Below are 26,615 nucleotides of genomic sequence, written 5' to 3'. Positions count from 1 at the left end.
TGTAAAACACCAGGTTACTGTATGAATAAACATTTGAATATTTTTCAGGTAGTAGCACCCATGCAAATGGAAGAATTTCTCTGCTGGATAATACACCCTTCTTTGAGCATTGTACAATGGTTCTGTACACTGCTCGGAATTAAGTAATGTCACTTTTTAGGTTTACCAACATATAAAGATAAGAATCGAAACATAGGGAACAGCCCCTGGAGCCTATTTCTCATACTGTTGATTCAGTTATTTACAATGCTGGATTATACAGTGTGATCATTTTATCATTTATTTTGTTTAAACTGTGGTCTGAAGGAAGCACAATGCAACAAAAACATACAGACAAATTCATAAACAAAGACTAAAAGCCATGCAAATAGGGGCATTAGCAATTGTAGTAATCATCTACACTTAGATAATCATTGATAACGAAATATTACTCCATGGTGCATCAATATTTAGTAATAATGTCAACCAGGTTCACTATTTGAGCCACGGACAGTAGCTGTCAATCTAATTCAGCATAGAAAGACAATTAGCCAAGGTTCTGCTCCTCAGGGAGGAGTTCCGACATGGTGGGACTTCTGCCCATCCTTCCAAATCTGTCCCAAACCTGACTCATTTACCTGGGTTGGGGTTTATTTGTGATGCACAGTGGGCTCCGGGCAGGGCCTTGCCACAAAACAGGGAGCCTGCCAGTGTCAAGAGGAGGATCCTGAGGATGTTGAAGGGGAACATGGCTATAACACCAGCTGAGTCAGCAATGAGCACACACAAGAAATAGGAGCAGAAGTAGACCATATGGCCCATCGAGCCTGCTCTGCCATTCAATACATTCATGGCTGATCTTGGGCTTCAATTTCACTTTCCTGCCTGCTCCCCATATCCCTTGATTCCCTGCGTGACCGAAAATCTATCTATCCCAGTCTTAAATGTATTCAGTGATGGAGCATCCACAACCATCTGGGGTAGAGAATTCCAAAGATTCACAACCTCATGAGTGCAGTAATTTCTCCTCATCTCAGTCCTGAATGATTGGTCCCTTATCCTGAGACTGTGACCCATGTTCTAGATTCCCCGCCCAATGGAAACAATCTCTCAGTTTCTACCCTATCAAGCCCTTTCAGAATCTTGTTTGTCTCAATTAGTTCGCCTCTCATTCTTCTAAACTCCAGAGAATATAGGCCCAATTTACTCAACCTCTCATCATAGGACAACCCTCTCATCCCAGGGACCAATTTAGTAAATCTTTGCTGCACTGTCTCCAGTGCAAATATACCTTTTCTTAAATGTGGAGACCAAAACTGCACACGGTATTCCAGGTGCGGTCTCACCAAAGCCCTGTACAATTTTACTCCAATCTCCTTGCAATAAAGGCCAACACGCCATTTGCCTTTATCATAGCCTGCTGCACCTGCATGTTAACTTTGTGCATTCCTTGTACGAGTACCCCCAAGTCTCTCTGAGCATCAACACTTACCAGTTTCACACCTTTTAAAAAATATTTTGTTTTTCTATTTTATGATCAAAGTGAACATACTTATCACTCCTAAAACAAATCTTGTCATTATCACCTTGCTGTTTGTGGAACTTTGCTTTGTGCATTGGCATCCACCTTTCCTACATTACATCAGTGACTGCAGTTCAAAAGTACTTAATTGGCTGTGAAGAGTTTTGGGACTTTCTGAGGTTGTGAAAGATGCAATATAAATGTAAGTCTTTCTTCCTTTCACATCATGATTTATCTAGGAAAATACAGTGGCATTTTCCACTAATCCACTCACTACTTAATTCAATGTGAAAAGTAGAGTTATTATTCTTGCTATAATGTATGCGCTGGACCAAAAAGGCACCCAGCCTGCTGGAATTACCAGTTTGTTGTAAATTCCACCATAAATTCTGACCCCCATAGCAGGGAATGAAATTTCTGGGGTGATGTATACTTCCAGGATTTTCTGTTTTCACTTTTAACTGAAAATTTAGTGGACCATTATTAAAGTTTCTGAACTTACTGAAGATAAAAGGGGAGAAATTCAACTCATTGCTACCCTCGATCTTTGAATTTTGGGCCACAATCTTCTGCACTGAACTAATCTGGAAGTGTGCTGGACATCATATTGGCTCAGGTGTCTTTTAGATGTCCAGGGAGCTTGCATGAAACAGGTTCCTTAAATATGCGAATCGAGTCCTATGCCATTTGTAGGAACCTGAATGTAAAATTTTGGTACAAATGGCAGAGATTGTGCAGCACATTTTCCATCTTGTTATACCAGGCATTGAGCAGAATAATAAATGATCCTTTAAGGGACCGCTGGAGATTATTTATGAAACCTTCCCTTTTGATTTTTGTGGGCCCAGGAGCAGGTGTGTTTCATCTTGAACCCAAGTCAAGCAGAATGTTGAAACCACTTTATACTTATAGGTTCAGCTCATCACCATGGCCTGATTTTCCCTTAGCAGAGGAACACCCTTTAGAAGGACTTGTGTACAAGAGTGGGGAGAAAAGTGATAAAGACCTGAGGGACAGGCTTCCGAGAAAGTGAAAAATATACCAGCTATAGGCCGCTAGCTCTGCTGATCCTCCTGCTGCTTATATAAAAAGAAATACTTATCTGTTTGAAGATAGAGTTGTCAACTCTAGTTGGATGTATTCCAGGAGGTTTCATCACATGATCTCCCATCTCCCACTGTCTTGCCAAACTAAACAGCCATTTTTCCCATCTGCAGTACTTTTATAACTAATAAACAAAAGTGTTCAAGGAAAAGGAAAAAACATGCTCACAACAGTGTCCAGGAGATTAATCGTTGATTCTTGGAGATTCTAGGCCAATTCAGGAAGGTTGGCAATCTTATTCGAAGATCCTCCACTCTCATGGGGTTTGGTGTAACTTTAAATAGAAATTCTACCATCAGGACACCTGCCAGGTGGAGACATAAGTGGGAGGCTCTTTGATATCACTTCTACCTCATTAGTATTCTATTTGAATGCTTCTGCCTATTCCAGGCAAAAAGACTCCCCTTCTCTATGGTCTATTTAAGGAAAGATGTTAAGGTCATGTAGATAGTAGATAAGATATTTACGGGATGCTACTATGGGATGGGACTCTTTAGTTTTGAGGAGAGTCTAGAGAAACTTCGGCTCCTTTTATTAAAGTAGAGAAGGTTAAGAGCAAATCAGAAAGATCTGTTCAGAATTATGAAGGGCTTTGATAAAGTAAATTGGGAATAATTATTTCCACTTTGTGTGTCAATAACTACAGGACATAAATTTCAGATAATTTTTATCTAAAGGATGTTCAGACATGGAATGCCCTACCATAAACATTTATGGCAGCAGAATTTGTAATACACTAATAGCTTTTCAAGAGGAAATATTTAAATATTCAAGAAAAATTAGGAAGGCATGGGGAAAGGGCAAGGGACTGGGACTACATAGATAGTGCTTTCACCATTGGAAAAGCCTATTTGGTATTATCTGGCTCTTTTCTCCAGCTACCTTTTCTCCCTGTTATGGTAGATGTGTAAATCGTATTACAGCCAAGAAAAATGGTTCTCCAAGTGCAACAAGGCTTGACAGGCTGAAAGACCAAAGGATCCTCAGCATTTTAATTAACCCATTCCCTTGATGATAGAGTGCTTCATACTTCCTTGCTGAAAAGCTGGCACTTATAAATCACTGAAAACTTTCTTAAGGCTGTTGCTGGAGATACATAAGATTAGATGAACCTAATGAGGATAATCATATCAGCATAAAAATATCTCAGCATTATGCCAAATACTTGTGGTCCTGGGTGTTATAATCATAGCTGGTACAGTTTTCACATATGTGGAAGCTGGGATAGTTGGCAGGTAGCGAAACTGGAATAGGGCAGGTGTGCCTCTTCCAAATTACATAACAGATAATATTTAACTTTGTCAAAATTCTTGGTATTAAATAATCTGTGTACTCTTTATATCAGACTGAAAATTATTGTCAAACACAGTTGAATGTAAACTTCAGAAAATTGAGAAATTTCTTAAATGAAACAATAACGAAAACATTGCCTATAATTTTGATTATTCCCACTAATATTCTGTTGCATTTCCTAACTGATTTGATGACAAATGATCAAAAGATTTATTTGTTATATATCACTTTTATGTTTAAATATCAGGGTGTAAAAAAATCAATATGGATTATGTATTACCAATGTTTTACTCCCAAGAACATCTTGGGAGTGACGGTAGAGGCAATATTTTATTTCACCGTGTCATGTTCTCATTTGCAGTAAAGATCAGTATTTATGCTATATGAAAACTACAGTTTTAAATAAATTGGGCCTCTGTGCTATATACTTTTTTAAAAAAGAATCTCGACAGCAGAGATAGATTTAATAGATTTAGTGCTGGCAGCTACTGAATCGAGTTCCAACGCTCTATTGAACTGTATTTTGTCAGCATTGTGTACAGTTCCATTGCTTGTATGGCAATCATGTTAGTGATTATATGGGTAATGAAACACGTGCCTTTTTGTCTGTGCAGCTGATTAATCTCCTTTCCATTTAGCCTTGATTTATGGTACTCAACTGTTGAAGTGAACACAAGCCCATCAGTTCCACTGCCTATTACTGCTGCCATGACTGCTCTATGCCTGCAAGGCTGGAACCATTTCTTGACAGCCCAGCTTCCCACTACATTCCCTCCAATCTGTTTTGCTTCCTGGAGTGACCTTTCATACAGTAAAATACATTAGTTGAACAGCACGGTCTCATTAAAAGAGTGAATTAACCATGGAGTCTTTTTAACCAAATGACAGCTAGAGGACTGAGTGGTAATAGCTGCAGGCGGTGAGAAACTTAACTCATGAATCAGACTGTTAATACTGCGTAATGCCTGCAGCATATAGGCCACTGCACTCTCTGCTTGCACTCATAAGAAGAAAAGCTCATTACTTTCCTCCTGATGGGAGAGAAAGAGTGAGTGGGCAATAATAAAGCTTGAATTTTTCAATACTGTTAAAAATGAGGCTGACAGATTGTTTGCTGGCAAAAGAAGGAAGGCTCATAAACAGGAACTTGGAATTAGTGGTAGCATACATCATATAAACTAATTAAGTCAAAATTCAATACGAAATTAGTTTTCTGTATCTGTAAAAACCCATTGAAGAAGGTTCTACTAAATGAACTATAAAAACTGAATTCAATATTTCATAGGAAGAGATTTTTGTGTTTCTATTAAGGACTTTGCACTTAATTGTCCATATAATATCGAAGACCTGGCATTTTATTAAAATAGGTTTAATGTAAGTTTTATTGCAGACATTCAGAAAAAGCTAGGAAAATGCAGTCTGAAAGGGTAAAATATAGAGTTGTGAAAAGCAAGTGTTCTTCATAACTTTCTCTGACAGAATTATAGAATGGATTGAGTCTAAAATAACAAGAAATTTTAGCAATACTGTGCTCAGAATCTGTCAATACATAAATAAAATCATTAGCATAGCACAGAAAACAGCAGCAAAGTAGATTCTAAACTATATACAAGTAATTAATATGTAAAAAATGGCAACTTCACAAATTTTTTGAAAAATATTCCAGACAACAATTAATTACGGTTATTGGCCACAAGATTCGGCCCTGTAACACTGCCAGAGTTATAGCTATGGAAGCCAGAGGCCCTCAGAATGGTGGGGGACACACTTCCGGCCACTTCTGGCGCAGACCGCATGGCACTCCATGCTTGGAAGGGCGCTAGTGTGGACATGCCATGCATATGTTGGAAGCACGCAGAGTGGGCAGTTTCCTCAAATAGCCTCTTAGGCTGATTTCACAAACTTTCTGCAAACTTGGACTGCAAGGTCCCGTTAATGTCCTCTTCTAATCACTCACAGCTGCACAGTGGAGCTTTCCCCTGAAGCATTATTTAAACCGCGAGCCATCCAACTTCCAGGTGAGGTGATTTTGATTTACTTTTGCTCTTGCAAAGATCATGGAAGTACTTGTGTTCTTGGAAGAGTTTGGTGACTTGTTGGTTTTGGAAGGAAGTGTTGCTGCATTCTGACAGGGAGGTCAGTAGAGCTTCGTGACCTGTCCACACTTACAGGGGCTGTAGTTGCACTCCCTCTTGGACTGCAAAATGACAGGGATATGGAGCTGAAGATGTAGAGAGGGGAAGCTGTGTGCAGAGGGAGGAGGAGAAGGAGGGCCCTTCAGGGAGCACTTCTACCTCCAACTCAGCCAGGTGCAATACCTGAGGTACCTGCGATTCACCAAGGAAATAGTCACAGAACTGTGTCACCTCCTTCAACAGGACCTGTAGGATTGCAGCATTTGGAAGACAGCGCTACCAGTGGCTGTAAAGTCCGCCGTCGCTCTCAACTTCTACACAACTGAATGGGAGCAGACAGCATTGCCAACGTTTCCCAGTTTGCCATCAATCACTGCATCTGAGAAGTGATGGAGGCCCTGTGCCCCAGGAAAGGAGACTTAATTCTTTTCTTTCTAACCAGAGAGAATAAGGAGGAGCATGCACGTGGCTTTACGATTCCCAATGGTGCAGGGAGCCATCAACTACACACATGTGGCTCTGCGAACCCAACATATAAATAGGGAGAGGTACAGGAACTGCAAAGAGTTCGACTCCATTAACATACAGTTGGTGTGTGACCATGCCCAAACAATCATGTAGGTGAATACCTGCTATCCTGGCAGCAGCCACAATGCTTTTATCCTGAGACAGTATGTCTGCCCTTCTCGCCATCCTCAAGCCACCACAAAGAACTAGAAGCTGGCTGCTCGGAGTCAAGGGATACCCCCTATACACATGGCTCATGACTCCTCTGTACCATCTAACCATGCGAGGATAATGTGTCTGAAACAAGAGGCACACTTCCACCAGGAACATCATGAAGCAGACCATTGGCGTAATCAATCAATGGTTCCGTTGCCTGAACCGTTCAGAAGGAGCCCTCCAATACTCCCCAGGGGCAGGCTGCCACGGAATCAGCAAACTGCTCCATGGAGGCAGTCAGCCAATCCCACCAATTAAGGCCCCAATCAAGAGCCATTATCCTGCTGACAGAACCTTCCCAGCATCAGACAGAGTCCTCTGCTGTGTCCAAAGCCTCGCAACTACTTGGAGGCAGCCTCCTGGTGGCAGGTTGGAAGCCCATTGCTCTTCCAGAGTGCCAGCATGGACACGAGGGGCCAAATGGCCTCCTTCAGTGCTGTAACTATTCTATGATTCTAAGGTGGATTCCTCTGTTGCCCACCCTGATTATTCTAATGATTCTATCACTGTGGTCTGGGACAGAGTAATAGTGAGGCCAAAGTGGTGGGTGAAAGTCCTGCTCTGCTGGGTCTGTGAAACTTCTCAGCTGATTTTCAATAAATGTAACATATTATTGGCAATATGTTTCCACATTGTTGGTTTATCTCAAGAACCATGATGCTTGCACTGCAGTGGAAAGGACATTTACATAAAAATGTAACAGTGATCCATTTGTTTTAAATTGGTTATTCTTAAATCTAAAAAAAAAGGGGCAATCACTTGGCTGGGAGTGTACAACAGGTCTCCAAACAGTCAGGGAGAGATAGAGGAGCAGATATGGAGGCAAATCTCAGAGAGGTGTAAAAATAATAGGGTAATAATAGTAGGGGATTTCAACTTCCCTAATATCAACTGGGATAGTCTTAGTGCAAAAGGCTTAAAGGGGGCGGATTTCTTAAAATGCATACAGGAGAGTTTTTTGAGCCATTACGTAGAAAGTCCTACAAGAGAAGGGGCAGTACTGGACCTCATCCTAGGGAATGAAGCTGGTCAAGTGGTAGAGGTGTCAGTGGGGAAGCATTTCAGGGATAGTGACCATAACTCTGTAAGATTTAAGGTAATTATGGAAAAGGACAAAGACGGGCCAGAAATAAAGGTACTGAATTGGGGGAAGCCCGATTTCAATCTGATAAAACAGGATCTGGCCAAAGCGGACTGGGAGCAGCTACTTGTAGGAAAGTCTACATCAGACCAGTGGGACTCATTTAAAGAGGAAATAGTGAGGGTTCAGAGCCAACATGTACCTGTTAAGGTGAAAGGTAGGACCAACAAGTCCAGGGAACCCTGGATGTCAAGGGATATAGAGTATTGGATCAGGAAAAAAATGGAGGCTTACGGCAGATTCGGAGCGCTGAAAACAGCGGAGCAACTAGAGGAGTATCAAAAGTGTAGGGGGAACTTAAAAATGTAATTAGGTGAGCGAAGAGGGGAACATGAAAAACATTGGCAGGCAAGATAAAGGAAAATCCTAAGGCATTTTATAAGTATATTAAGGGCAAGAGGATAACCAGGGAAAGAGTAGGGCCCATTAGGGACCAAAGTGGCAATCTGTGTGTGGAGCTGGAGGACATAGGTGAGGTTTTAAATGATTACTTTTCATCTGTGTTCACTATGGAGAAGGATGATGTAGGTGTAGAGATCAGGGAAGGGTATTGCGATATACTTGAACATATTATCATTGAAAGGGAGGAAGTATTAGATGTTTTAGTGGCTTAAAAGTGGATAAATCCCCAGGCACAGATGAGATGCATCCCAGGCTATTATGTGAGGCAAGGGAAGTAATAGCAGGGGCTCTGACACAAATTTTCAGATCCTTTCTGGCCACGGGAGAGGTGCCAGAGGACTGGAGGACAGTGAATGTGGTACCATTATTTAAGAAGGGTAGCAGGGATAAACCTGGTAATTACAGGCCAGTGAGTCTAACATCAGTGGTAGGGAAACTATTGGAAAAAATTCTGAGGAACAGGATTAATCTCCACTTGGAGAGGCAGGGATTAATCAGGGATAGTCAGTTTTTTCAGGGGGAGACCGTGTCTAACTAACTTGATTGAATTTTTTGGAGAGGTGACTAGATGTATAGATGAGGGTAAAGCAGTTGATGTAGTCTACATGGACTTCCGTAAGGCTTTTGATAAGGTCTCACATGGGAGATTGGTCAAGAAGGTAAGAGCCCATGGGATCCAGGGCAATTTGGCAAATTGGATTCAAAATTGGCTTAGTGGAAGGAAACAGAGAGTAATGGTCGAGGGTTGTTTTTGCGAGTGGAAGCCTGTGACCAATGGTGTACCACAGGGACTGGTGCTGGGACCCTTGCTGTTTGTCGTGTACATTAATGATTTAGACGTGAATGTAGGAGGTATGATAAGTAAGTTTGCAGATGACACGAAAATTGGTGGTGTTGTAAATAGTGAGGAGGAAAGCCTTAGATTACAGGATGATATAGATGGGCTGGTAAGATGGGCGTTTAATCCTGAGAAGTGTGAGGTGATGCATTTTGGGAGGACTAACTAGGCAAGGGAATATACAATGGATGGTGGGACCCTAGGAATTACAGAAGGTCAGAGGGACTTTGGTGTACTTGTCCATAGATCACTGAAGGCAGCAGCACAGGTAGATAAGGTGGTTAGGAAGGCATATGGGATACTTGCCTTTATTAGCTGAGGCATAGAATATAAGAGCAGGGAGGTTATGATGGAGCTGCATAAAACGCTAGTTAGGCCACAGCTGGAGTACTGTGTACAGTTCTAGGCACCACACTATAGGAAGGATGTGATTGCACTGGAGTATTTCAGCTATGAAGAGAGACTGAAAAGGGGCACAGTTCCAGCGACCCGGGTTCAGTTCTGGCTAGTGCCTGTGCGGAGTTTGCAAGTTCTCCCTGTGACCGTGTGGGTTTCTGCCGGGTGCTCCGGTTTCCTCCCACAGCCAAAGAGTTGCAGGTTGATAGGTAAATTGGCCATTGTAAATTGCCCCTAGTGTAGGTAGGTGGTGGGAGAATGGAGGGAAGGTGGGGATGTGGTAGGGAATGTAGGATTAGTATAAATGGGTGGTTGATGGTCAGCACAGACTCGGTGAGCCGAAGGGCCTGTTTCAGTGCTGTATCTTTCTATGACTCTATTATTGTTTTCTTTAGAGCAGAGAAGGCTGAGGGGGGACATGATTGAGGTATACAAAATTATGAGGGGCATTGATAGTTTAGATAGGAAACTTTTTCCCTTAGCAGAGGGGTCAATAACCAGGGGGCATAGATTTAAGGCAAGGGGAAGGAGGTTTAGAGGGGATTTGAGGAAAAAGTTTTTCACCCAGAGGGTGGTTGGAATCTGGAACGCACTGCCTGAGGGGTGGTAAAGTCAGGAAACCTCACAACATTTAAGAAGTATTTAGAGGAGCACTTGAAATGTCATAACATACAAGGCTACGGGCCAGGTGCTGGAAAATGGGATTAGATTAGTTCAGTGCTTTATGGCTGGCACAGACACGATGGGCTGAAGGGCCTGTTTCTGTGCTGTATAACACGATGACTCTCTGACTCAAAATTTCAATTCATGCCATTTAAGCAAGAGTGACAATGCCTTGATAATATCATTATGATGGTTGTCCTTCTCTTGCAATTTTTGATTTTGTTTCTTAACTGAAAAGTATTGGGGATTGAGTTATGCTTTTGGATTGTGTTTTAAACTAAGTGAATTTGCACAGGTTTAAGCAGAAAGTGGTAGAATGTAGGCATTAAAAAATGTGCATTAAATCCAGTCAAGTGATTTTGGAGAATGACACAATTTGTAGTCCATTGCAATCTAATATAATAAGAATTTACTGTTTCATCCAAGTCACATTAGCCAGGATGACTGGGGAAGTTATGCAATTTAATCAACTTATTTCAGATCATCAACAAATATTTACAGCCACTGGGGTGAAGAAGATTCTAGTCACATGGGCACAGCAGGAGGTATCTACGACAAGTATATTCCAGGGAGAAGTAGTCAGTTTGGCTGACAGACCTGTGGGTGAATCCGAATATAGGAAAGTGCCAGAAGCACCACGCTACTGTTTCCTGGGGTCAGAATTAATAGAAAAGAAGAAGAAATAAATAGTCAGGAGCAGTCAAGTTTAGAAGCTAAAACCTCATTTTTGCTGTTGAGGTTGTCTAGGGAGAAAGATATGCCAAAACAAGTAAGATAAGCCAGGAAAGGGACAGGGCATGTGGTTTATTGCTTTTTTCCTATTTTCCAAGGGAGAAGTGAGTTTAAGTGAAGTAGGTGGAGTTTGCGTTTACTGTAACACTGTGTGTTCGTTTGTGGTGTAACTTTCTGAAATCAGTGTTGATGGGTAGTAACAACCTCAAAATGAGGTCAGTAGACTTACTGCCTTGTTACCATGGATGCTATGGTCACTGTCATTTTCACAGGGGCTACTATTGGCATCCGAAGCTCCCATCTGTTTCACTCTGTAAGCCTCTTTTAAGATGTAACTTGGGATACTATGACATGCATAGTACCCTGTTTGCTATTTTAGGACAGAACTGGTCGGAGTGGGCACCAAGCTTTACTGGTGATACAGCCGAAGAAGTCTGAGAAGGGTAAGTTCTAAATTACTTTTGTAGGGCCGGGGGAGCAAGAATAATAGTGTATGAAAATAATTAGAGATGCTGCCACCCTACACAGCCACCAAGTTTTTCCAGTTCAGCATCAGCCTGTAATTTTCCATTAATTAAAGTGAGTAAGCAGAGGTAAAAACCCAGGTCTGCATCTATAGTCTTAAAATGAAGGTAGGCTGGAAGATTAAAGTACTTGAGGGTTATGAAATATTACCATAACTCTCAATCCTATTTGTCAATAGATATTGATCCAGTTCCTTTTCAAAGTTGCCAATTAATCCAACTTCAACAATGTTCCATTGAAATCTGTTCTAATTGTTCACCAACCAGTGAGGGAGATGTTTTTTAGGTTTATGAATTCTATGCCTGTGTCTTCTAGTCATATGTTCATTGCCAAAGATAAATAGCTTTTTTACTTTCAGTTTATCTATGCTTTTCATTATTTTGAAGATCTTCATTATGTCTTCTATTCTCCAGAGAAAATAATTTTAATCAACCAAATCTTTCTTCAGAAGTGAGACGTTGAAAGTCTGGAATTATATTATCACTTTACCCTGATATCTTTCTAATCCATTTATATTTTTTAAGGTAGAGTGACCAAAACTGCATGTCATATTCCAGAATTGGCCTCATTTGTGGATATATATAATTTCAGTATAACTGGTTCTAACTTGTAGTTGAGTGCCCTTTTGACATATTTGCCTTAATAACTAATTAACAAAGTAGGAAAATACTGATTAAGTCCAAATCTTTTTCCTTTTTGACCTCTGCCAATGGAGATGTGAAACCCAGGGATCGGCAATGATTGGAGATACCACTGCATGGAATATATTTCCATGTAATCTTGAAGCACTTTGAGCAATTGGACCCTATGCAACAGGACCATTAAAGACACAATAATTATATTGATGAGGAGAATGTGATTCTAAGATCTGCACAATACCCTATAGGCTAAGCATCCAGATGAGCAATGCAGATCAATTAGTGCACTTCGGTTGAGTCCTTGCAGTTGAAGTGCATTACTGTTTTTGCTCTCACATTTGCTATTGCTATTATGGCACTATTGTGGTATTGTAGGACAAAGGAAAGAAATGGTTTATATTAATACTATGTCTTTCATGTCTTTGAGCAGTCCAAAGTGCTTTACAACCAAATAATTACCTTTGAAGTGTAATCACTGATGTCTTGTAGCCTTGTGCAAGGAGTAAATGTGTTGGCTGGTCACAGGATTTCAGCAAGAGGCAGTAGGAGTTCAGATAGTCTTGAATCTCATTGGACTGTTTCATACAATGGCCCCGAAGCTAATTCAATGACATTTACTGCTGCAGGGGCTGTCTGGTACTGCCTATTTGTAGAACATGTACAGTCACTTACACAGAGATGTTGACATCACCCTAAGAAACAGGATCCTCATCTGTGCCTACACCAGCCATACTAAACTGCTGAGAACTCTCTCGGTACATCCACTGATCTGCAAATCTCTAGGTAACAATAAAGATTCTCTCAATGTGATTGCTCAGCTTAGTGAAGTCTCTTGCAGACTTGAGCTGAAGACTTCTACACAGTTGTGCAGCATTCATGACAGACACTCCAACGATGATTGGGATTTGTGCCACTCAGGTCTCCGTAGCAATTGCTCCTGGAGATGCCATGTGCTCTGCGGCAAACTGCAGTGTAGAGAAAAGTTCATCCATGACTGCACAGATCCTCCATATTACTGATTGGATCTTTCAGAGTATTTTGCTAGGACCTGTGGGACTTCTGTGGATGATTCTGCTAAGATAGCAATCTTCTTTTGTGATGCAGTCTTTGTGAAATCATAATCCCTAGGCACTGCAGCAGAACAATAAAAGATGTGTGCGCTATGATTCACCCACTGCTATCTCCTCAAGCTCACGTCCAACATTCTCGAGGATATGTGTAATTATATGAAAAGGAAGAATGTGCAGGGTTACGGGGAGAAGGCAGGGGAATGGAACTGAGGGATTTGCTCTTTCAGAGAGCCAGTGTGGACATGATGAGCCGAATGGCCTCCTTCTGCACTGTAACAATTCTGTGATTCTGTGCTGTTTCTACTTGTTAAAGATGGTGAGAGTAGCATGGATTTCTGGGAGGTGTTGACTTGCTCAGGGACAGCAGCTACAGTGTCAGCCTGTTCTTCCAGACCTACAAAATAGTGGAAGAACATGGGGTAGATTTTTCAAAAAGCCAAGCAGACATTGCCTGGACCCAAACTGGGTCCCGAGCCCGCGTGGATGGATGGCAGGTCACGGGCGGCAATTTACCAGAGGTGGCCAATTAAAAGGCCACCACAGGGACCAGCATCCAATTGAGGGCTGGTAGCTCGACAGTGCCACCAATAGAGGTGGCCACTGCTGGGGGTCCAGGGAGAAGAAGAGGGTTCCTCCATGATGACCTTGAAGGCCATGTAAGTTTCTTTTTTATTGTGCTGGGTTTGGACAGGCAGGTCCCAGCGATTGGAGGGGTGAACCCTCCAGTGGTGATGCCAGAGCCACGGGACTGGTCATTGCCACTGGGGGCTGTTGGGGGAGGGCAGTCTCTGGGGCCATGGACCAGCCAGAAAGGAAGACCAACCATTCCCCCACTCCTCCGGGAACCCGATGGGAGGCCTCCAAGGTTTACCTGATGGTCTCCCCACATGGCAGGTGCCCATCCCAATGCCAATAAAATGCCAGCAGGGGTGGGAAGTGGTCATTAATTGGCCGTCCACCTCCAGTTGGCGGGAGGCTGCACCGCTGCTGTTCCCACCGTTGACAATATCCAGTGGCGGCAGGAGGATACCGGGCTCCATTTTGCAAGCCCACCTGCCTTCCAGCTGGTAAATTCCTTCCCATATGTCAAAATACTGTTTCAAAGAATCACCTTTAAGCAGTTTTTGCACGGCTGTTTTTCAGTTTCAGTGTTTACCAGTGAGTGAATAGGAGGAAATAGAATAAGAACATGATGGTACTAGTCCTGTATTTTGGGGACTTCTCTGGCATTACTCTCCCATAATTCCTTGAAATTAAAACCATCCATAATGGCTCAGATGGCTATCTTAAGTGGAGTTAAGGACTTGTATTGCCTGGGATGATACATTGCTACTGGTCAGTGACCAGCTGCACCTTGACTGGGTAGAATCTCATTCTGCTCATGTAAGCCATTGCATTATAACTAGAAGCCCAAATAGCAACAAGTGTGCCATTAATCACCACTTGCACTTTGGAAAAGCCAGCAGACTGGTGAAATTACCCCTTAGGTTCTCCAATCTTCGATCAAGGTTTGACTCTAAAATGAGGGTGCTACCAACTGAGGCAAATGAACGTTATTGCTTCTTTCTTAGGAAACACTGCATCTCTATATTATCAGCCCATTGAATAATCTAAACACTACAAATGTACTGTTATTCTCATGTTAACGTGTTGAATGTTAGCCCTACTCATAATCTGCCATTTCAGTGATGTCTATGTATGAAATACTTTAGTGATATAATTGGGTGAGAAATTTAACCTTGTTGGATTTTCATTATGAATACAATAATGCAACATTTTGGGGACCAACATCCTGCACCTTAAGATGCCTGAAAAACGGCCAACCAAAAATTGGATCAGGCCATTTTTCAGGCGTACCTGACAGTCACTTAAAACAGGGAAGAGATTCCTTATATATGTAAATGTGGAAGCAAGGCCTATTTTAGATCTTCAGTTGGTCTTCAATGAGCGGGGCGGGAGGCAGGCTTGCCCCACTCGGGATTCTTTAGTGGCCATTGCAGCCTAAGCAACAGCTGACGACAATAAAAAAATTTTAAAATGTTCTTGTGATGCTGCCATTCCATGATTTCTTTTATTCTTTCATTGGATGCGGTTGTCACTGACAAGGCCAGCATTTGATGCCCATTCCTAACTGCTCTTGAACAACTGAGTGGCTTGCTTGGCCATTTCAAAGGGCAGTTAAGAGTAGTCTGCATTGCTGTGGGTCTAGAGTCACATGTAGGCCAGACCAGGTAAGGGTGGCAGATTTCCTTCCCTAAAGGACATTAGTAAACCAGATGAGTTTTTACAAAATCAATGATAGTTTCATGGCACCATTACTGAGACAAGGGCCGGTATTTTATGCCACTCCAACGAGCAGGATGGTGGCGGGTGGGGTGGTGTAAAATGGAGCAGGAGGCTCCAGGTGGCTTTCCCGACCTGCTTCCGTCTCCACCACTTAACAGCCACTTAAGGGCCATTGCCCACCTCCACGTGAATTTTACGAGTGGCAAGCAGAAAGCCAGGCGGCTGATGATCGTCACGGGGGTGGGGGGCGGGGGGCCTGCTCATTGAGCACAGTGTTCCCAATTGAGGGCCTCCCCCGCTTCCCCAACCATTCCCAGCACCCAACACGCCCTCCTTCCCCCCATTCGACCACCCTATTCTTGCCAGGGTCCAACCGATTACCCCGGCGAGGCAACCAAAACTCACTTTTCCTTCCACCTCCCAGGCATCTTCTCTGTAGGCTGGGCTGCAGTCCCAGCAGTGGCCACTGCTCCCAGTGGTGTTGCTGGGACTAAGAGCTGCCGGCCCGCTGATTGGCCAGCAGCTCAATGAGGCGGGACTTCCTCCCTCAAGCAGGTGGAAGTCCTGCCTCGGAACAATTAAAGCTGGGGACCCGTAAAATACAGAACGGATCCCCAGGCGAGGCGGAAGTGGGTTTGCTACCGACCTTTACGTTGGAGGCTGGCTCCCATCCGCCCACCATAAAATTCAGACCTAGTTTTCAATTCCAGTTCCTTATTAATTAATTGAATTTAAATTCCAACAGCTACGGTGGTGGGATTTGAACCCATGTCTCCGAGACATCGGCCTGGGCCTCTAGATTACTAGTCTAGTGACAACACCAGTATGCTACCGTTTCCCTAGCTCCTCTCCTAGTTTCCTGCCCCTGCCACCACCCCACAGCATTTACCTGAGGGCAGCTGCTGGCAAAGCAGACACATGAAATTAAACCCACCAAAAGGGCAAGCTTCCTCTGGAGGCAGCAAGAGTGCCAGCAGCTCACTCAGATTATCTAGAAGAGGTCCAAGGTTCAGTTTCTGGCAGCCTCTTCCCAGATCATGTCTAAGAAACATAGAAACATAGAAAATAGGAGCAGGAGTAGGCCATTCAAAAAAGATCATGGCTGATCATATAATTCAGTACCCTGTTCCCACTTTCTCCCCATATCCCTTGATCCCTTTGGCATTAAGAAATATATCTGACCCCTCCTTCTTGAATATGTCTTATGACTTGACCTCCACTGCCTTCTGCGGTAGAGAATTCCACAGGTTCACCACCCTCTGAGTGAAGAAATTTCTCCTCATTTCGGTTCTAAATGGCATACCCGGATCCTGAGACTGTGACCCCTGGTTCTGGACTCCCCAGCCATTGGGAACATCTTCCCTGCATCTAGCCTGTCTAGTCCTGTTAGAATTTTATAGGTATTTATGAGATCCCCTCTCATTCTTCTGAACTCTAGTGAATATAGGCCTAATTGACCTAATCTCTCCTCATACATCAATCCTGCCATCCCAGGAATCAGCCAAGTAAATCTTTGCATTCCCTCCACGGCAAGAATATCCTTCCTCAGATAAGGAGACCAAAACTGCACACAATACTCCAGATGTGGTCTCACCAAGGCCCTGTATAACTGCAGTAAGACATTCTTGCTCCTGTACTCAAATCCTCTTGCAATGAAGGCCAACATACCATTCGCCTTCCTAACTGCTTGTTGCACCTGAATCCTTGCTTTCAGCGACTGGTGCACAAGGACACCCAGCTCTCATTGCACCTCCTCCTTTCCCAATCTATCACCATTCAGATAATCTGCCTTTCTGTTTTTGCAACCAAAGTGGATAACCTCACATTTATCCACATTATACTGCATCTGCCATACATTTGCCCACTCACCCAACTTGTCCAAATCACATTGGATCCTCTTTGTATCCTCCTCACAGCTCACATTCCCCCCCAGCTTTGTGTCGTCTGCAAACTTGGAAATGTTACATTTAGTTCCCTCAGCCAAGTCATTGATATATATTGTGAATAGCTGGGGCCCAAGCACTGATCCCTGCAGTACCCCACTAGTCACTGCCTGGCACCTGGAAAAAGACCCGTTTATTCCTACTCTCTGTTTCCTGTCTGTCAACCAATTCTGAATCGATGCCAGTATATTACCCCCAATCCCATGTGCTTTAATTTTGCATACTAACCTCTTATGTTGGACTTTATCAAAAGCCTTCTGAAAATCCAAATACACCACATCCACTGGTTCTCCCTTATCTATTCTACCAGTTAGATCCTCAAAAAAAACTCCAGTAGATTTGTTAAGCATGATTTCCCTTTCGGAAACCCATGCTGACTTTGTCCAATCCCATTTATGCTTTCCAGGTGTTCTGCTATCACATCCTTTATAATAGACTCTATCATTTTCCCCACTACTGATGTAAGGCTAACTCGTCTGTAATTCCCTGTTTTATCTCTCCCTCCTTTTTTAAATAGTGGGGTTACATTTGCCACCCTCCAATCTGTAGGAACTGCTCCAGAGTCCATAGAATATTGGAAGGTGACCACTAATGCATCCACTATTTCCAGGGCCACTTTCTTTAGTACTCTGGGATGTAGATTATCAGGCCCTCTCATTAGACCCTTGGTTTCCTAACATTTCTGGGAGGTTATTTGTGTCCTCCTTTGTGAAGACAGAACCAAAGTATGTGTTTAATTGTTCTGCCATTTCTTTGTTCCCCATTATAATTTTTCCCATTTCTGATGATAAGGAACCTACATTTGTCTTCACTAATCTTTTTTCACTAAGTGTTACGGGTTCAGTAATGCAGTTGAAATGTATGATGTAATTCAGTGATGTTGACTATATATGATGCAGTTCAGTAGTGTAGTTGAATACATATGATATTATTCAATTACATATTTAAGATATAGTTCAATGCATAATTAAATTATTTTGATAAAGAATGCTCTTTTGTGTGAAGGACATATCGTGAAAAGAAGTTCAGGTCTGACTCATAGTGTTCTGGATTTTTTTTTACAATGGTAGCATTAGACCAAACATTTTATCAATCGCACCAAGTTGTTGTAATTCATTGTTGTATTCTATAGTATTTACAACACAGAAACAAGCCATTCTGCCCAACAGGTTTGTGCCAACAAGCTTCCTCCCACCTTTCTTCACCTAACCCTATTAACATATCCTTCTACTCCTTTCTCCCTCATGTGTTTATCTAGCTTCTCTTTTAAATGCATCTGTGTGAGTGCCTCAACTCCTCCTTGTGCTAGTGAGTTCCAAATTCTAGCCACTCTCTGGAGAAAGAAATTTCCCTCCAATTCCCTCTTGGATTTATTAGTGACTATCTTATATTTCTGGTATCCCCTGCAAATGGAAACATCTTCTTTATGTATACCCTATCAAATAATCTGAAAGATCTCTATCAGGTCACCCCTCAGTTTTCCCTTTTCTAGAAAGTTTGTCTGAGGAACACTTCTTTGAACAATTTCTACGTTTACCTGATATTGCCCAAAACACAGCAGCTCTATTCAGTAAAAAAAATAAAATCCTGATAAAAGCATTACAGACTAAATCATTTTGAAAGTCAAAAGTCACAGCTACAGATATTTTAGACTTCCTTGTGAATTGGGGCAGGATTTTCAACCCTCGCTTGGGGCAGGAACGGAGGTGGACGGATGTCAAAAATAATGCTGCCAGCCTGTGTGCTGGTTCCCTGGCTCCATCCTGTCCTGGGCCATTTTCGCAGAGGTGGGATGAGGTATTGAAACCTGTTTGCATGCGGTGGGTAACCAATTAAACTATTAAAGGCTTATTATGAAATAAAAACAAGAAATGCTGGAAATACTCAGCAGGTCTGGCAGCATCTGTGGAGAGAGAAGCAGAGTTAACGTTTCAGGTCAGTGACCCTTCTTCACAACTGTCAAATATTAGAAATGTAAAAGATTTTAAGCAAGTAAAGCAGGGGTGGAGCAAGAGATAACAAAAGAGAAGGTGTTGATAAAACAAGGTCACAGAGAATAACTGACCAGAAGGCCATGGAGCAAAGGCAAATGGTATGTTAATGGTGTGCTGAAAGACAAAGCATTAGTACAGAGAGGGTGTGAATAGATTGTAAAGCACAAAGCACTCCAAGTACAAACATTAAAAAAAATGTTTTAAAAACAGAAACAGTGGGTAGGAACAGTAGAAACAAACTAAACACACTAAAAAACCTAAAATAAAATAACCAAATAAAAAAGAAAAAAGGAAAAAGAAAAAAAGAAAAAATTACTAAACGTAAATGTACTAATCATGCTCTGAAATTATTGAATTCAATGTTCAGTCCGGCAGGCTGTAGCGTGCCTATTTGTAAATGAGATGCTGTTCCTCAAGCTTGCGTAGATATTCGCTGCAATCCCAGGACAGAGATGTGTGTATGAGAGCGGGGGGAGGGGATGTTGAAATGGCCAGCAACCGAAGCTCAGAGTCATGCTTATGGACTGAGCAGAGGTGTTCTGCAAAGCGGTCATTCAATCTGCGTTTGGTCTCCCCAGTGTAGAGGAGACCGCATTGTGAGCAGTGAATACAGTATGCTAAATGGAAAGAAGTACAAGTAAATCGCTGCTTCACCTGAAAAGAATGTTTGGGGCCTTGGATAGTGAGGAGAGAGGAGGTAAATGGGCAGGTATTACACCTCCTGCGATTGCAGGGGAAGGTGCTGTGTGAAGGGGATGAGGTGGTGGGGGTAATGGAGGAGTGGACAAGGGTGTCGTGGAGGGAATGATCTCTCCGGAATGCTGACAGTGGAAAGGAGGGGACGATGCGTTTGGTAGTGGCATCATGTTGGACATGGCAGAAATGGCGGAGGATGATCCTTTGGATATGGAGGCTGGTGGCGTGCAAAGTGAGGACAAGGGGATCCCTGTCGCGGTTCTGGGAGGGAGGGGAAGGGGTGAGGGTAGAGGTGCGTGTTCCAGAGAACACCAACGCAAGCTTGAGGAACAGCATCTCATTTACTGATTAGGCACGCAACAGTCTGCCGGACTGAACACTGAATTCAATAATTTCAGAGCATGACGGGCCCCCCTTTTTATGTTTAGTTATATTTTCATTTTTGTTTTTTCTTTTTTAATTTGGTTATTTTATTTTAGGTTTTTCAGTATGTTTAGTTTGTTTCTACTGTGCTTACCCACTGTTTCTGTTTTTTAAAACATTTTTTTTAATGTTTGTGCTTGGATTTCTTTGTGCTTTGCAGTCTATTCACACCCTCTCTGTACTAATGCTTTGACTTTCAGCACACCATTAACATACCATTTGCCTTTGTTCCATGGCCTTCTGGTCAGTTATTCTCTGTGACCTTGTCTTATCAACACCTTCTCCTTTGTTATCTCTTGCCCCACCCCCACTTTACTTGCTTAAAATCTTTTACATTTCTAATATTTGTCAGTTCTGAAGAAGGGTCACTGACCTGAAACGTTAACTCTGCTTCTCTCTCCACAGATGCTGCCAGACCTGCTGAGTATTTCCAGCATTTCTTATTTTTATTTCAGATTTCCAGCATCTGCAGTATTTTGCTTTTATTAAAGGCTTATTAATGCTGCCTGTTAATGGAGGCAGACTGGGATTTTCCATGTGGCCTCCAGGTTCCCAGAGGCAGCGGGGACCAGTTTAGTTGCCTGGCATGGCCTCCTGGCGGCAGTCCAGAGACCTGCTCTCCAAGCAGCCTTAAAGCCCTCCCTGCCTGCCTGAGTGGAAAAGCTATTTTTTATTTAAAGTTTAAAAAGTTAGAGAGAGGTCTCCTCCATTTTGAAGTGCCCTCTTCCTCACTTACCTGCCATTACATCCTGCTGCTGCTTTTAAGCTGGAAGGCCTCTGATTAGCCGTCCAGCTTCCAGAGCCCACCATCCTTAATTGGACGATGAGTCCACCCTCTGGCCATTAATTGGCTGCTCCAGGAAAAATCACATTGAGTGACTGTTTCCCATAGTGTGGGCTTCTGACCCCCATTTGAACATGATGGCAGGGTTCAGAAGTCCGCAGGAAAAACCCTGCCCTTGGAATCCAAACTCAGGCGCATGGTAAACAAGTAAAATAGCTGCCTCTGTAATTCACTTTCTAAAACAGGAGGGATATGTTTCCATTATTTTTCTTAAGATCTTGTTTCATCAAATCTCTGCAAGATAGCCAAACAAAATGGATCACACAGGGTGTGTACAATGTAAGTTCCAGAAGTATAATCAGATGGACCTACAGTTTTTCTTTAACTCCAACAGACTGAGATAAGAATAAAAATTCATTACATAGGATAATTGGCACATTCGGCCCAACCAGTCCATGCCAGTGTTTATGCTCCACTTGAGTCTCCTCCCATCTTTCCTCACCTAAATCTATCATCGTAACTCTCTGTTCACTTCTCCCTCATATGCTTGTATAGCTTTTCCTTAAATGCATCTATACTATTTGCGTCAATTACTCCAGATGCTCACTGCTCTTTGGGGAAAGAAACTTCTTCTGAATTCCATACTACATTTCTTAGTGACTATCTTATATTGATGGCCTGTAGTTATGCCCTTCCCCAGCCTTTTTTCAAGAGAAAAGAGACCCAGCGGCTGGAGTTTTACGCCCTCCTTGGGAGCAGGCTGCGAAACCAGGGTGGGGGCATAAAATCGAGTGAGAGGCAGGGGTGCCATTCCCGTTGCCTACCCATGCCTGCTACTATTTTACAGTGGCAGGGGAGGTGGTAAATGGCCTGCGTGTCCCAGGCCAATTAAGGCCTTTAAGTGGTCAATCTATTACAACTTAAGGGACTCCTGCTGCCACTAGTATCATACCAGTGGCGGACAGGCACTTCAACACCTGAGGAGGCAGCCCAGTAATACCACGTGGCCTTCTTACGGTCTGGAGAGGCCCTCCTGATTCGGCACCCTGTGCACCACGGACAGGCTGCCCCCACTAAAACTACCACCGCTGCCCTACATTTGACCTCCAACCCTTCATCGGGGCCCAGCCGATTGTCACTGGCAAGGCCCGACCCTCACTTACCTTCCTGAAGGGTGGCATCCATAGTTCCTCTTCCTGCTGGGTGCAGTCTCAGTGGCGCTGCTGGGACTGAAGCACTGCTGACCCTCTGATTGGCTGGCTGCTCTTGGAGGCGGGACATCCTGTCTCAGAGGGGTGGAAGTCCCGACTGAGGCCAATTAAGGGCCTGGGACCTGCAAAATTGTAGCGTGGTTTCCAGGCCCAGTGGAGGTGGACTGTCCCCCCAACCTTTCAGCCAGTAGGCAGGGCCACTGCCTCAATGTAAAATTTCGGCCAGCCTGTCAATCCTTTATTGAAATGCATACCCATGCATTTCTGGCATCAGCCTTGTAAATCTCTGCACCCTCTTCAGTGCCTTTATATCCTTTTCATAATATGGCGACCAGAACTGCACACAGTACTCTTAAGTGTCCAACCAAGTTTTGATACAGGTTTAGCACAACTTCCCTGCTTTTCAGTTCTGTTGGTTGTTTGGCATCCTTCCATCTATGAAAGATGATGGACATGCAACAAACAATCCATTTAGATGGAGTGTCTTCTCTTGATGCACCTTTACTGATGATTGTCAAGGCCAATTCTTGAGAGGCAGGTTCTGCCACAAATGCTGTACATGAAGCTGCCAAGTGATGCTGTGAGTTGTTGTTTTTGACATTGGCACCTGTTGCTGTAGCTGTAGCAACTGGTCGTCATGGTAGTGCATGCCAGTCCACAGGATGTGTCACCATTTCCCTCATTCACCAGCTAGTGACTCCCAGGTGCGATAGTCAACATTTAGGACCCCCATGTCATACTTGCAAGCATCCTTGAAGTGAAGCTTTGGGCATCCCACCCCTCATCTGGCCCCGGCTACCTCACTATACAGAAGGTCCTTGAGTATGCGACCATTTCCATCCTGTGGATGTGTCCAATCCATTGAAGCTGCCTCTGTTTGATTAGTGCCAACACACTTGGGAGCTCTGCCTTTGAGAGGACTGCCACATTTGTGATTTTGTCCTGCCAGTACATACTCATAATGCGCCTTAGACAGCGAAGATGGCAATTATTGAGGTTCTTTCCCTGGTCGCTGTAAGTCGCCCATGTTTTACAGCCATGCAGCAATTTTGTATGTCCCAGGCCTTATAAATCATCAGCTTGGTCTTAAGGGTCAGCTTGGTGTTATCCGTTGTGCATTTCACAAGTCAGCCAAAGGTGGTAGCTGCTTTCCCCGTGTGTGTATCGAACTCTGCATCAAGGGACAGATGGTCTGTCACCATGGACCCAAGGTAGCGGAATTTTCTAACCACTTCCAGTGGGATGTTATTTAGTGTGATCGGGGCGGAGATGCAACACCTTGTCCCATGAGCACTGTTTTCTTGATGCGTGAAGGAGAAGAAGTTACAGGCACGGGAGAGACAGTCCATGAGTCTTTGTAGCTGAGTTTCCTTGTGAGCGACTAGCACAGCATCAGCAGCATAGAGGAGTTCTCCGATCAGTAAGTGATGTGTTTTTCTTTATCCCTCTAGTAATAAAGCCTAGTTCTTGCTTTGCTTTTTTTATGGCCTTGCTAACCTGTGGCACAACTTTTAGGGATTGGTGTATTTGTACTCCGAGATCCCTTTGCTCCACTATCCCACCTAGATCTCCAGCTTCCAAGTATTAAGTGACCTCCCTCTGCTTTCTACCAAAATGCACTATCTCACATTTATCTGTATTGAACATCATTTGCCAATTATTTGCCCATTCTGCAAGTTTATTAATGTCCTCCTGTAATTTGTTGCAGTCCTCCTCAGTATTGACTGTGCCTCCCTCAATTTGGTGTCATTCACAAATTTAGAAATTGTGTTTTTGATTCCTAAGTCCGAATCATTAATGTAAATTGTGAACAGTAGTGGTTTCAGCACTGATCCTTGTGGAACACCACTTCCCACCTTCTACCACTCTGAATAACTATCCTTTACTCCTGTTCTATATCTCTGTTATTCCCTTGCCATCAATGTCCTCCTTTACTTTATTCTTTCCAAGCTCTCCTTCCCTGTTTTGTTTACATTTAGGCTGCTTACGTTACTTATAGATCCCTCCTCCCACCTTACTAGTTTAAAGCCTTTGCTTTCTTCCTATTTATCCTTTCCACTGGGACATGCATCCCATCCTGGTTCAGGTGGAGCCCATTCCATCGGTACAGCTCCTTCCTGTCCGAGAACTGGTGCTGTGTCCCATGAAAAGGACCCCTTCTTTCCCACACCCTTTGACCATGTGTTAATTCTCCTGATCTATCTGCACCAATGCCAATTTGCATGTGGCAAAAGATTATTACCCTCAAGGTCATGTTTTTAAATTTAGAGCCTAACTCCTGATACACTTTCAACAGGACCTCCTTCCTGTTCCTACCTATGTAATTTGTTTCAATATGGACCGTGACAACTGGATTTACTTCCTCCCTTTCCAAGTTCCTCTTCAGTTGCTGAGAGATATCCCTTACCTTGGCACCGGGTAGGCAACACACCCTTCGGATTCACATTCTAGGCTGCCGAGGATGCTATCTATCCCTTTAATTATAGAGTCCTCTATTACTACCACATTTCTAACTGTTCTTCCCCACCCTGGACAGCCTTCTGCACCACAGTGCCTTGTTCTGCATCGTGGCTGTCCTTCCTGCAGTCTTCCTCCTTGTCCTCACAAATAGTGAGTACATCAGTATCTGTGGGACCTCCTTCTCAGCCTGTCTTAAACCCCCACTCCTGGCTCCCTAACAGTCACACATACCCTTTACTGAACCTGTGTTTTTCTCTGGGGTTTGACTGTATTCTGGATAAGACTATCCAGAGATTCCTCCTCCTCCCTTATGTGCCAGAATCTCTCCAACTCACACTCCAGCCCAATGACTCTGAGCTGGAGAGATTTGAGATGGAGCCACCTCCTGCAGATGTGTCTATTCAGGATAATCTCACTGCCTACAAGCTCCCAGATTCTGCAGTCCAGACACACAACCTGCTCTGCCATATCTTAGACCAGCCTTGTTTTATTTATTTATTAATTAAAGTCTTTATGCAACCATTATTTGTCGTTATATTAAGTAGCTTAACTAGTTAACCTATAAATTTAATACAGTACATACTTTCCCAGTCTGAGTTCAAACTACTGCCCTAGTTTAGAGAAAAAAAACCTTAAAACTCACCAACCAATCACCTACCTGCTTACCTAATAATGCCTCTAGATTTCAGCTCTCAGGTCTTGCTGTCCCCTGCTGCTCTCTCAGATCCCTCCTTGTTTTGTAAAATAGCAAAATAGCAACTCTTCCCTCACAGTGCCGAATTCCCTAATTCACCAAATTCCCTGAGTAAAGTACTCTGTCGAAGAAGTACTCCATCGAGCTGGATTTCATGCTTCTTACAATTTGTACAATATAAATTTGATTTCAGAACAATATTCCTCATAATAAATTCATAAAGTTCTGATCCCTGATTGATCCATGGTTGCAGTGGATCACAAAGCCCATGAATGTTAACACTGCCATAATATCTGAAGTCAACTTTATTAAAATATATTGATTGAGCACCAGGTTTCAGAAATGCCTCTGATTGGCAGCTGGCTTGGGAGGTAGGAAATAGTGTGCTGCTGGAATTAAAGGTCTGCAGTAGCTCGAAGGTGCAGGCATCAGCACAATTAGTTTCGGTGCACAGAAAAAAAATTCTTGTTTCAAAATGTCAGTCAGGTTTTCTGTGTGGCAGAATCCTCAGGTTCTGTGGTGTAGGTATGGAACTTCTACTGAAGGAAGTCAGGCAGAGGAGCGAGGCACTGTTTGGTAGTCAGTTATGCAGGCCTTCAAGGAGAACTGCTCCAGAATAATGGAAGGAGGTGATCCGGGCAGTAAATATGAACTCAATTAGCCTACACATAGCCTCTTCTCACAAGAAAAGGTCCAAAGACCTTACCAGGATGGGCTGGCTAAAAGGAACTAGCCACACCTTTCAAAAATGCCCTGTCGTGTTGTCGCTGATTATCCATGAGGAAGGAGATTAAATTAACAAACAGTACATCTGTGACTTTCTTTATGGATCTGTGCACAGCTGATTGGCAAATGTTAATGATAGTTCAGTGGTATCTTGGAGTGACACTGTAGCATAAAATTTAAAGATAGTTGGCATCTTAACAATACCTGACAGTGCAGTGGCTGTGGTGGAGGTGGGTT

This window comes from Heterodontus francisci, chromosome 20 (assembly GCF_036365525.1).
Source record: "Heterodontus francisci isolate sHetFra1 chromosome 20, sHetFra1.hap1, whole genome shotgun sequence".
NCBI classification, from domain to species: Eukaryota; Metazoa; Chordata; class Chondrichthyes; order Heterodontiformes; family Heterodontidae; genus Heterodontus; species Heterodontus francisci.
The sequence above is the reverse complement of the archived record's forward strand: the minus strand, read 5'-3'. Positions refer to the sequence as shown.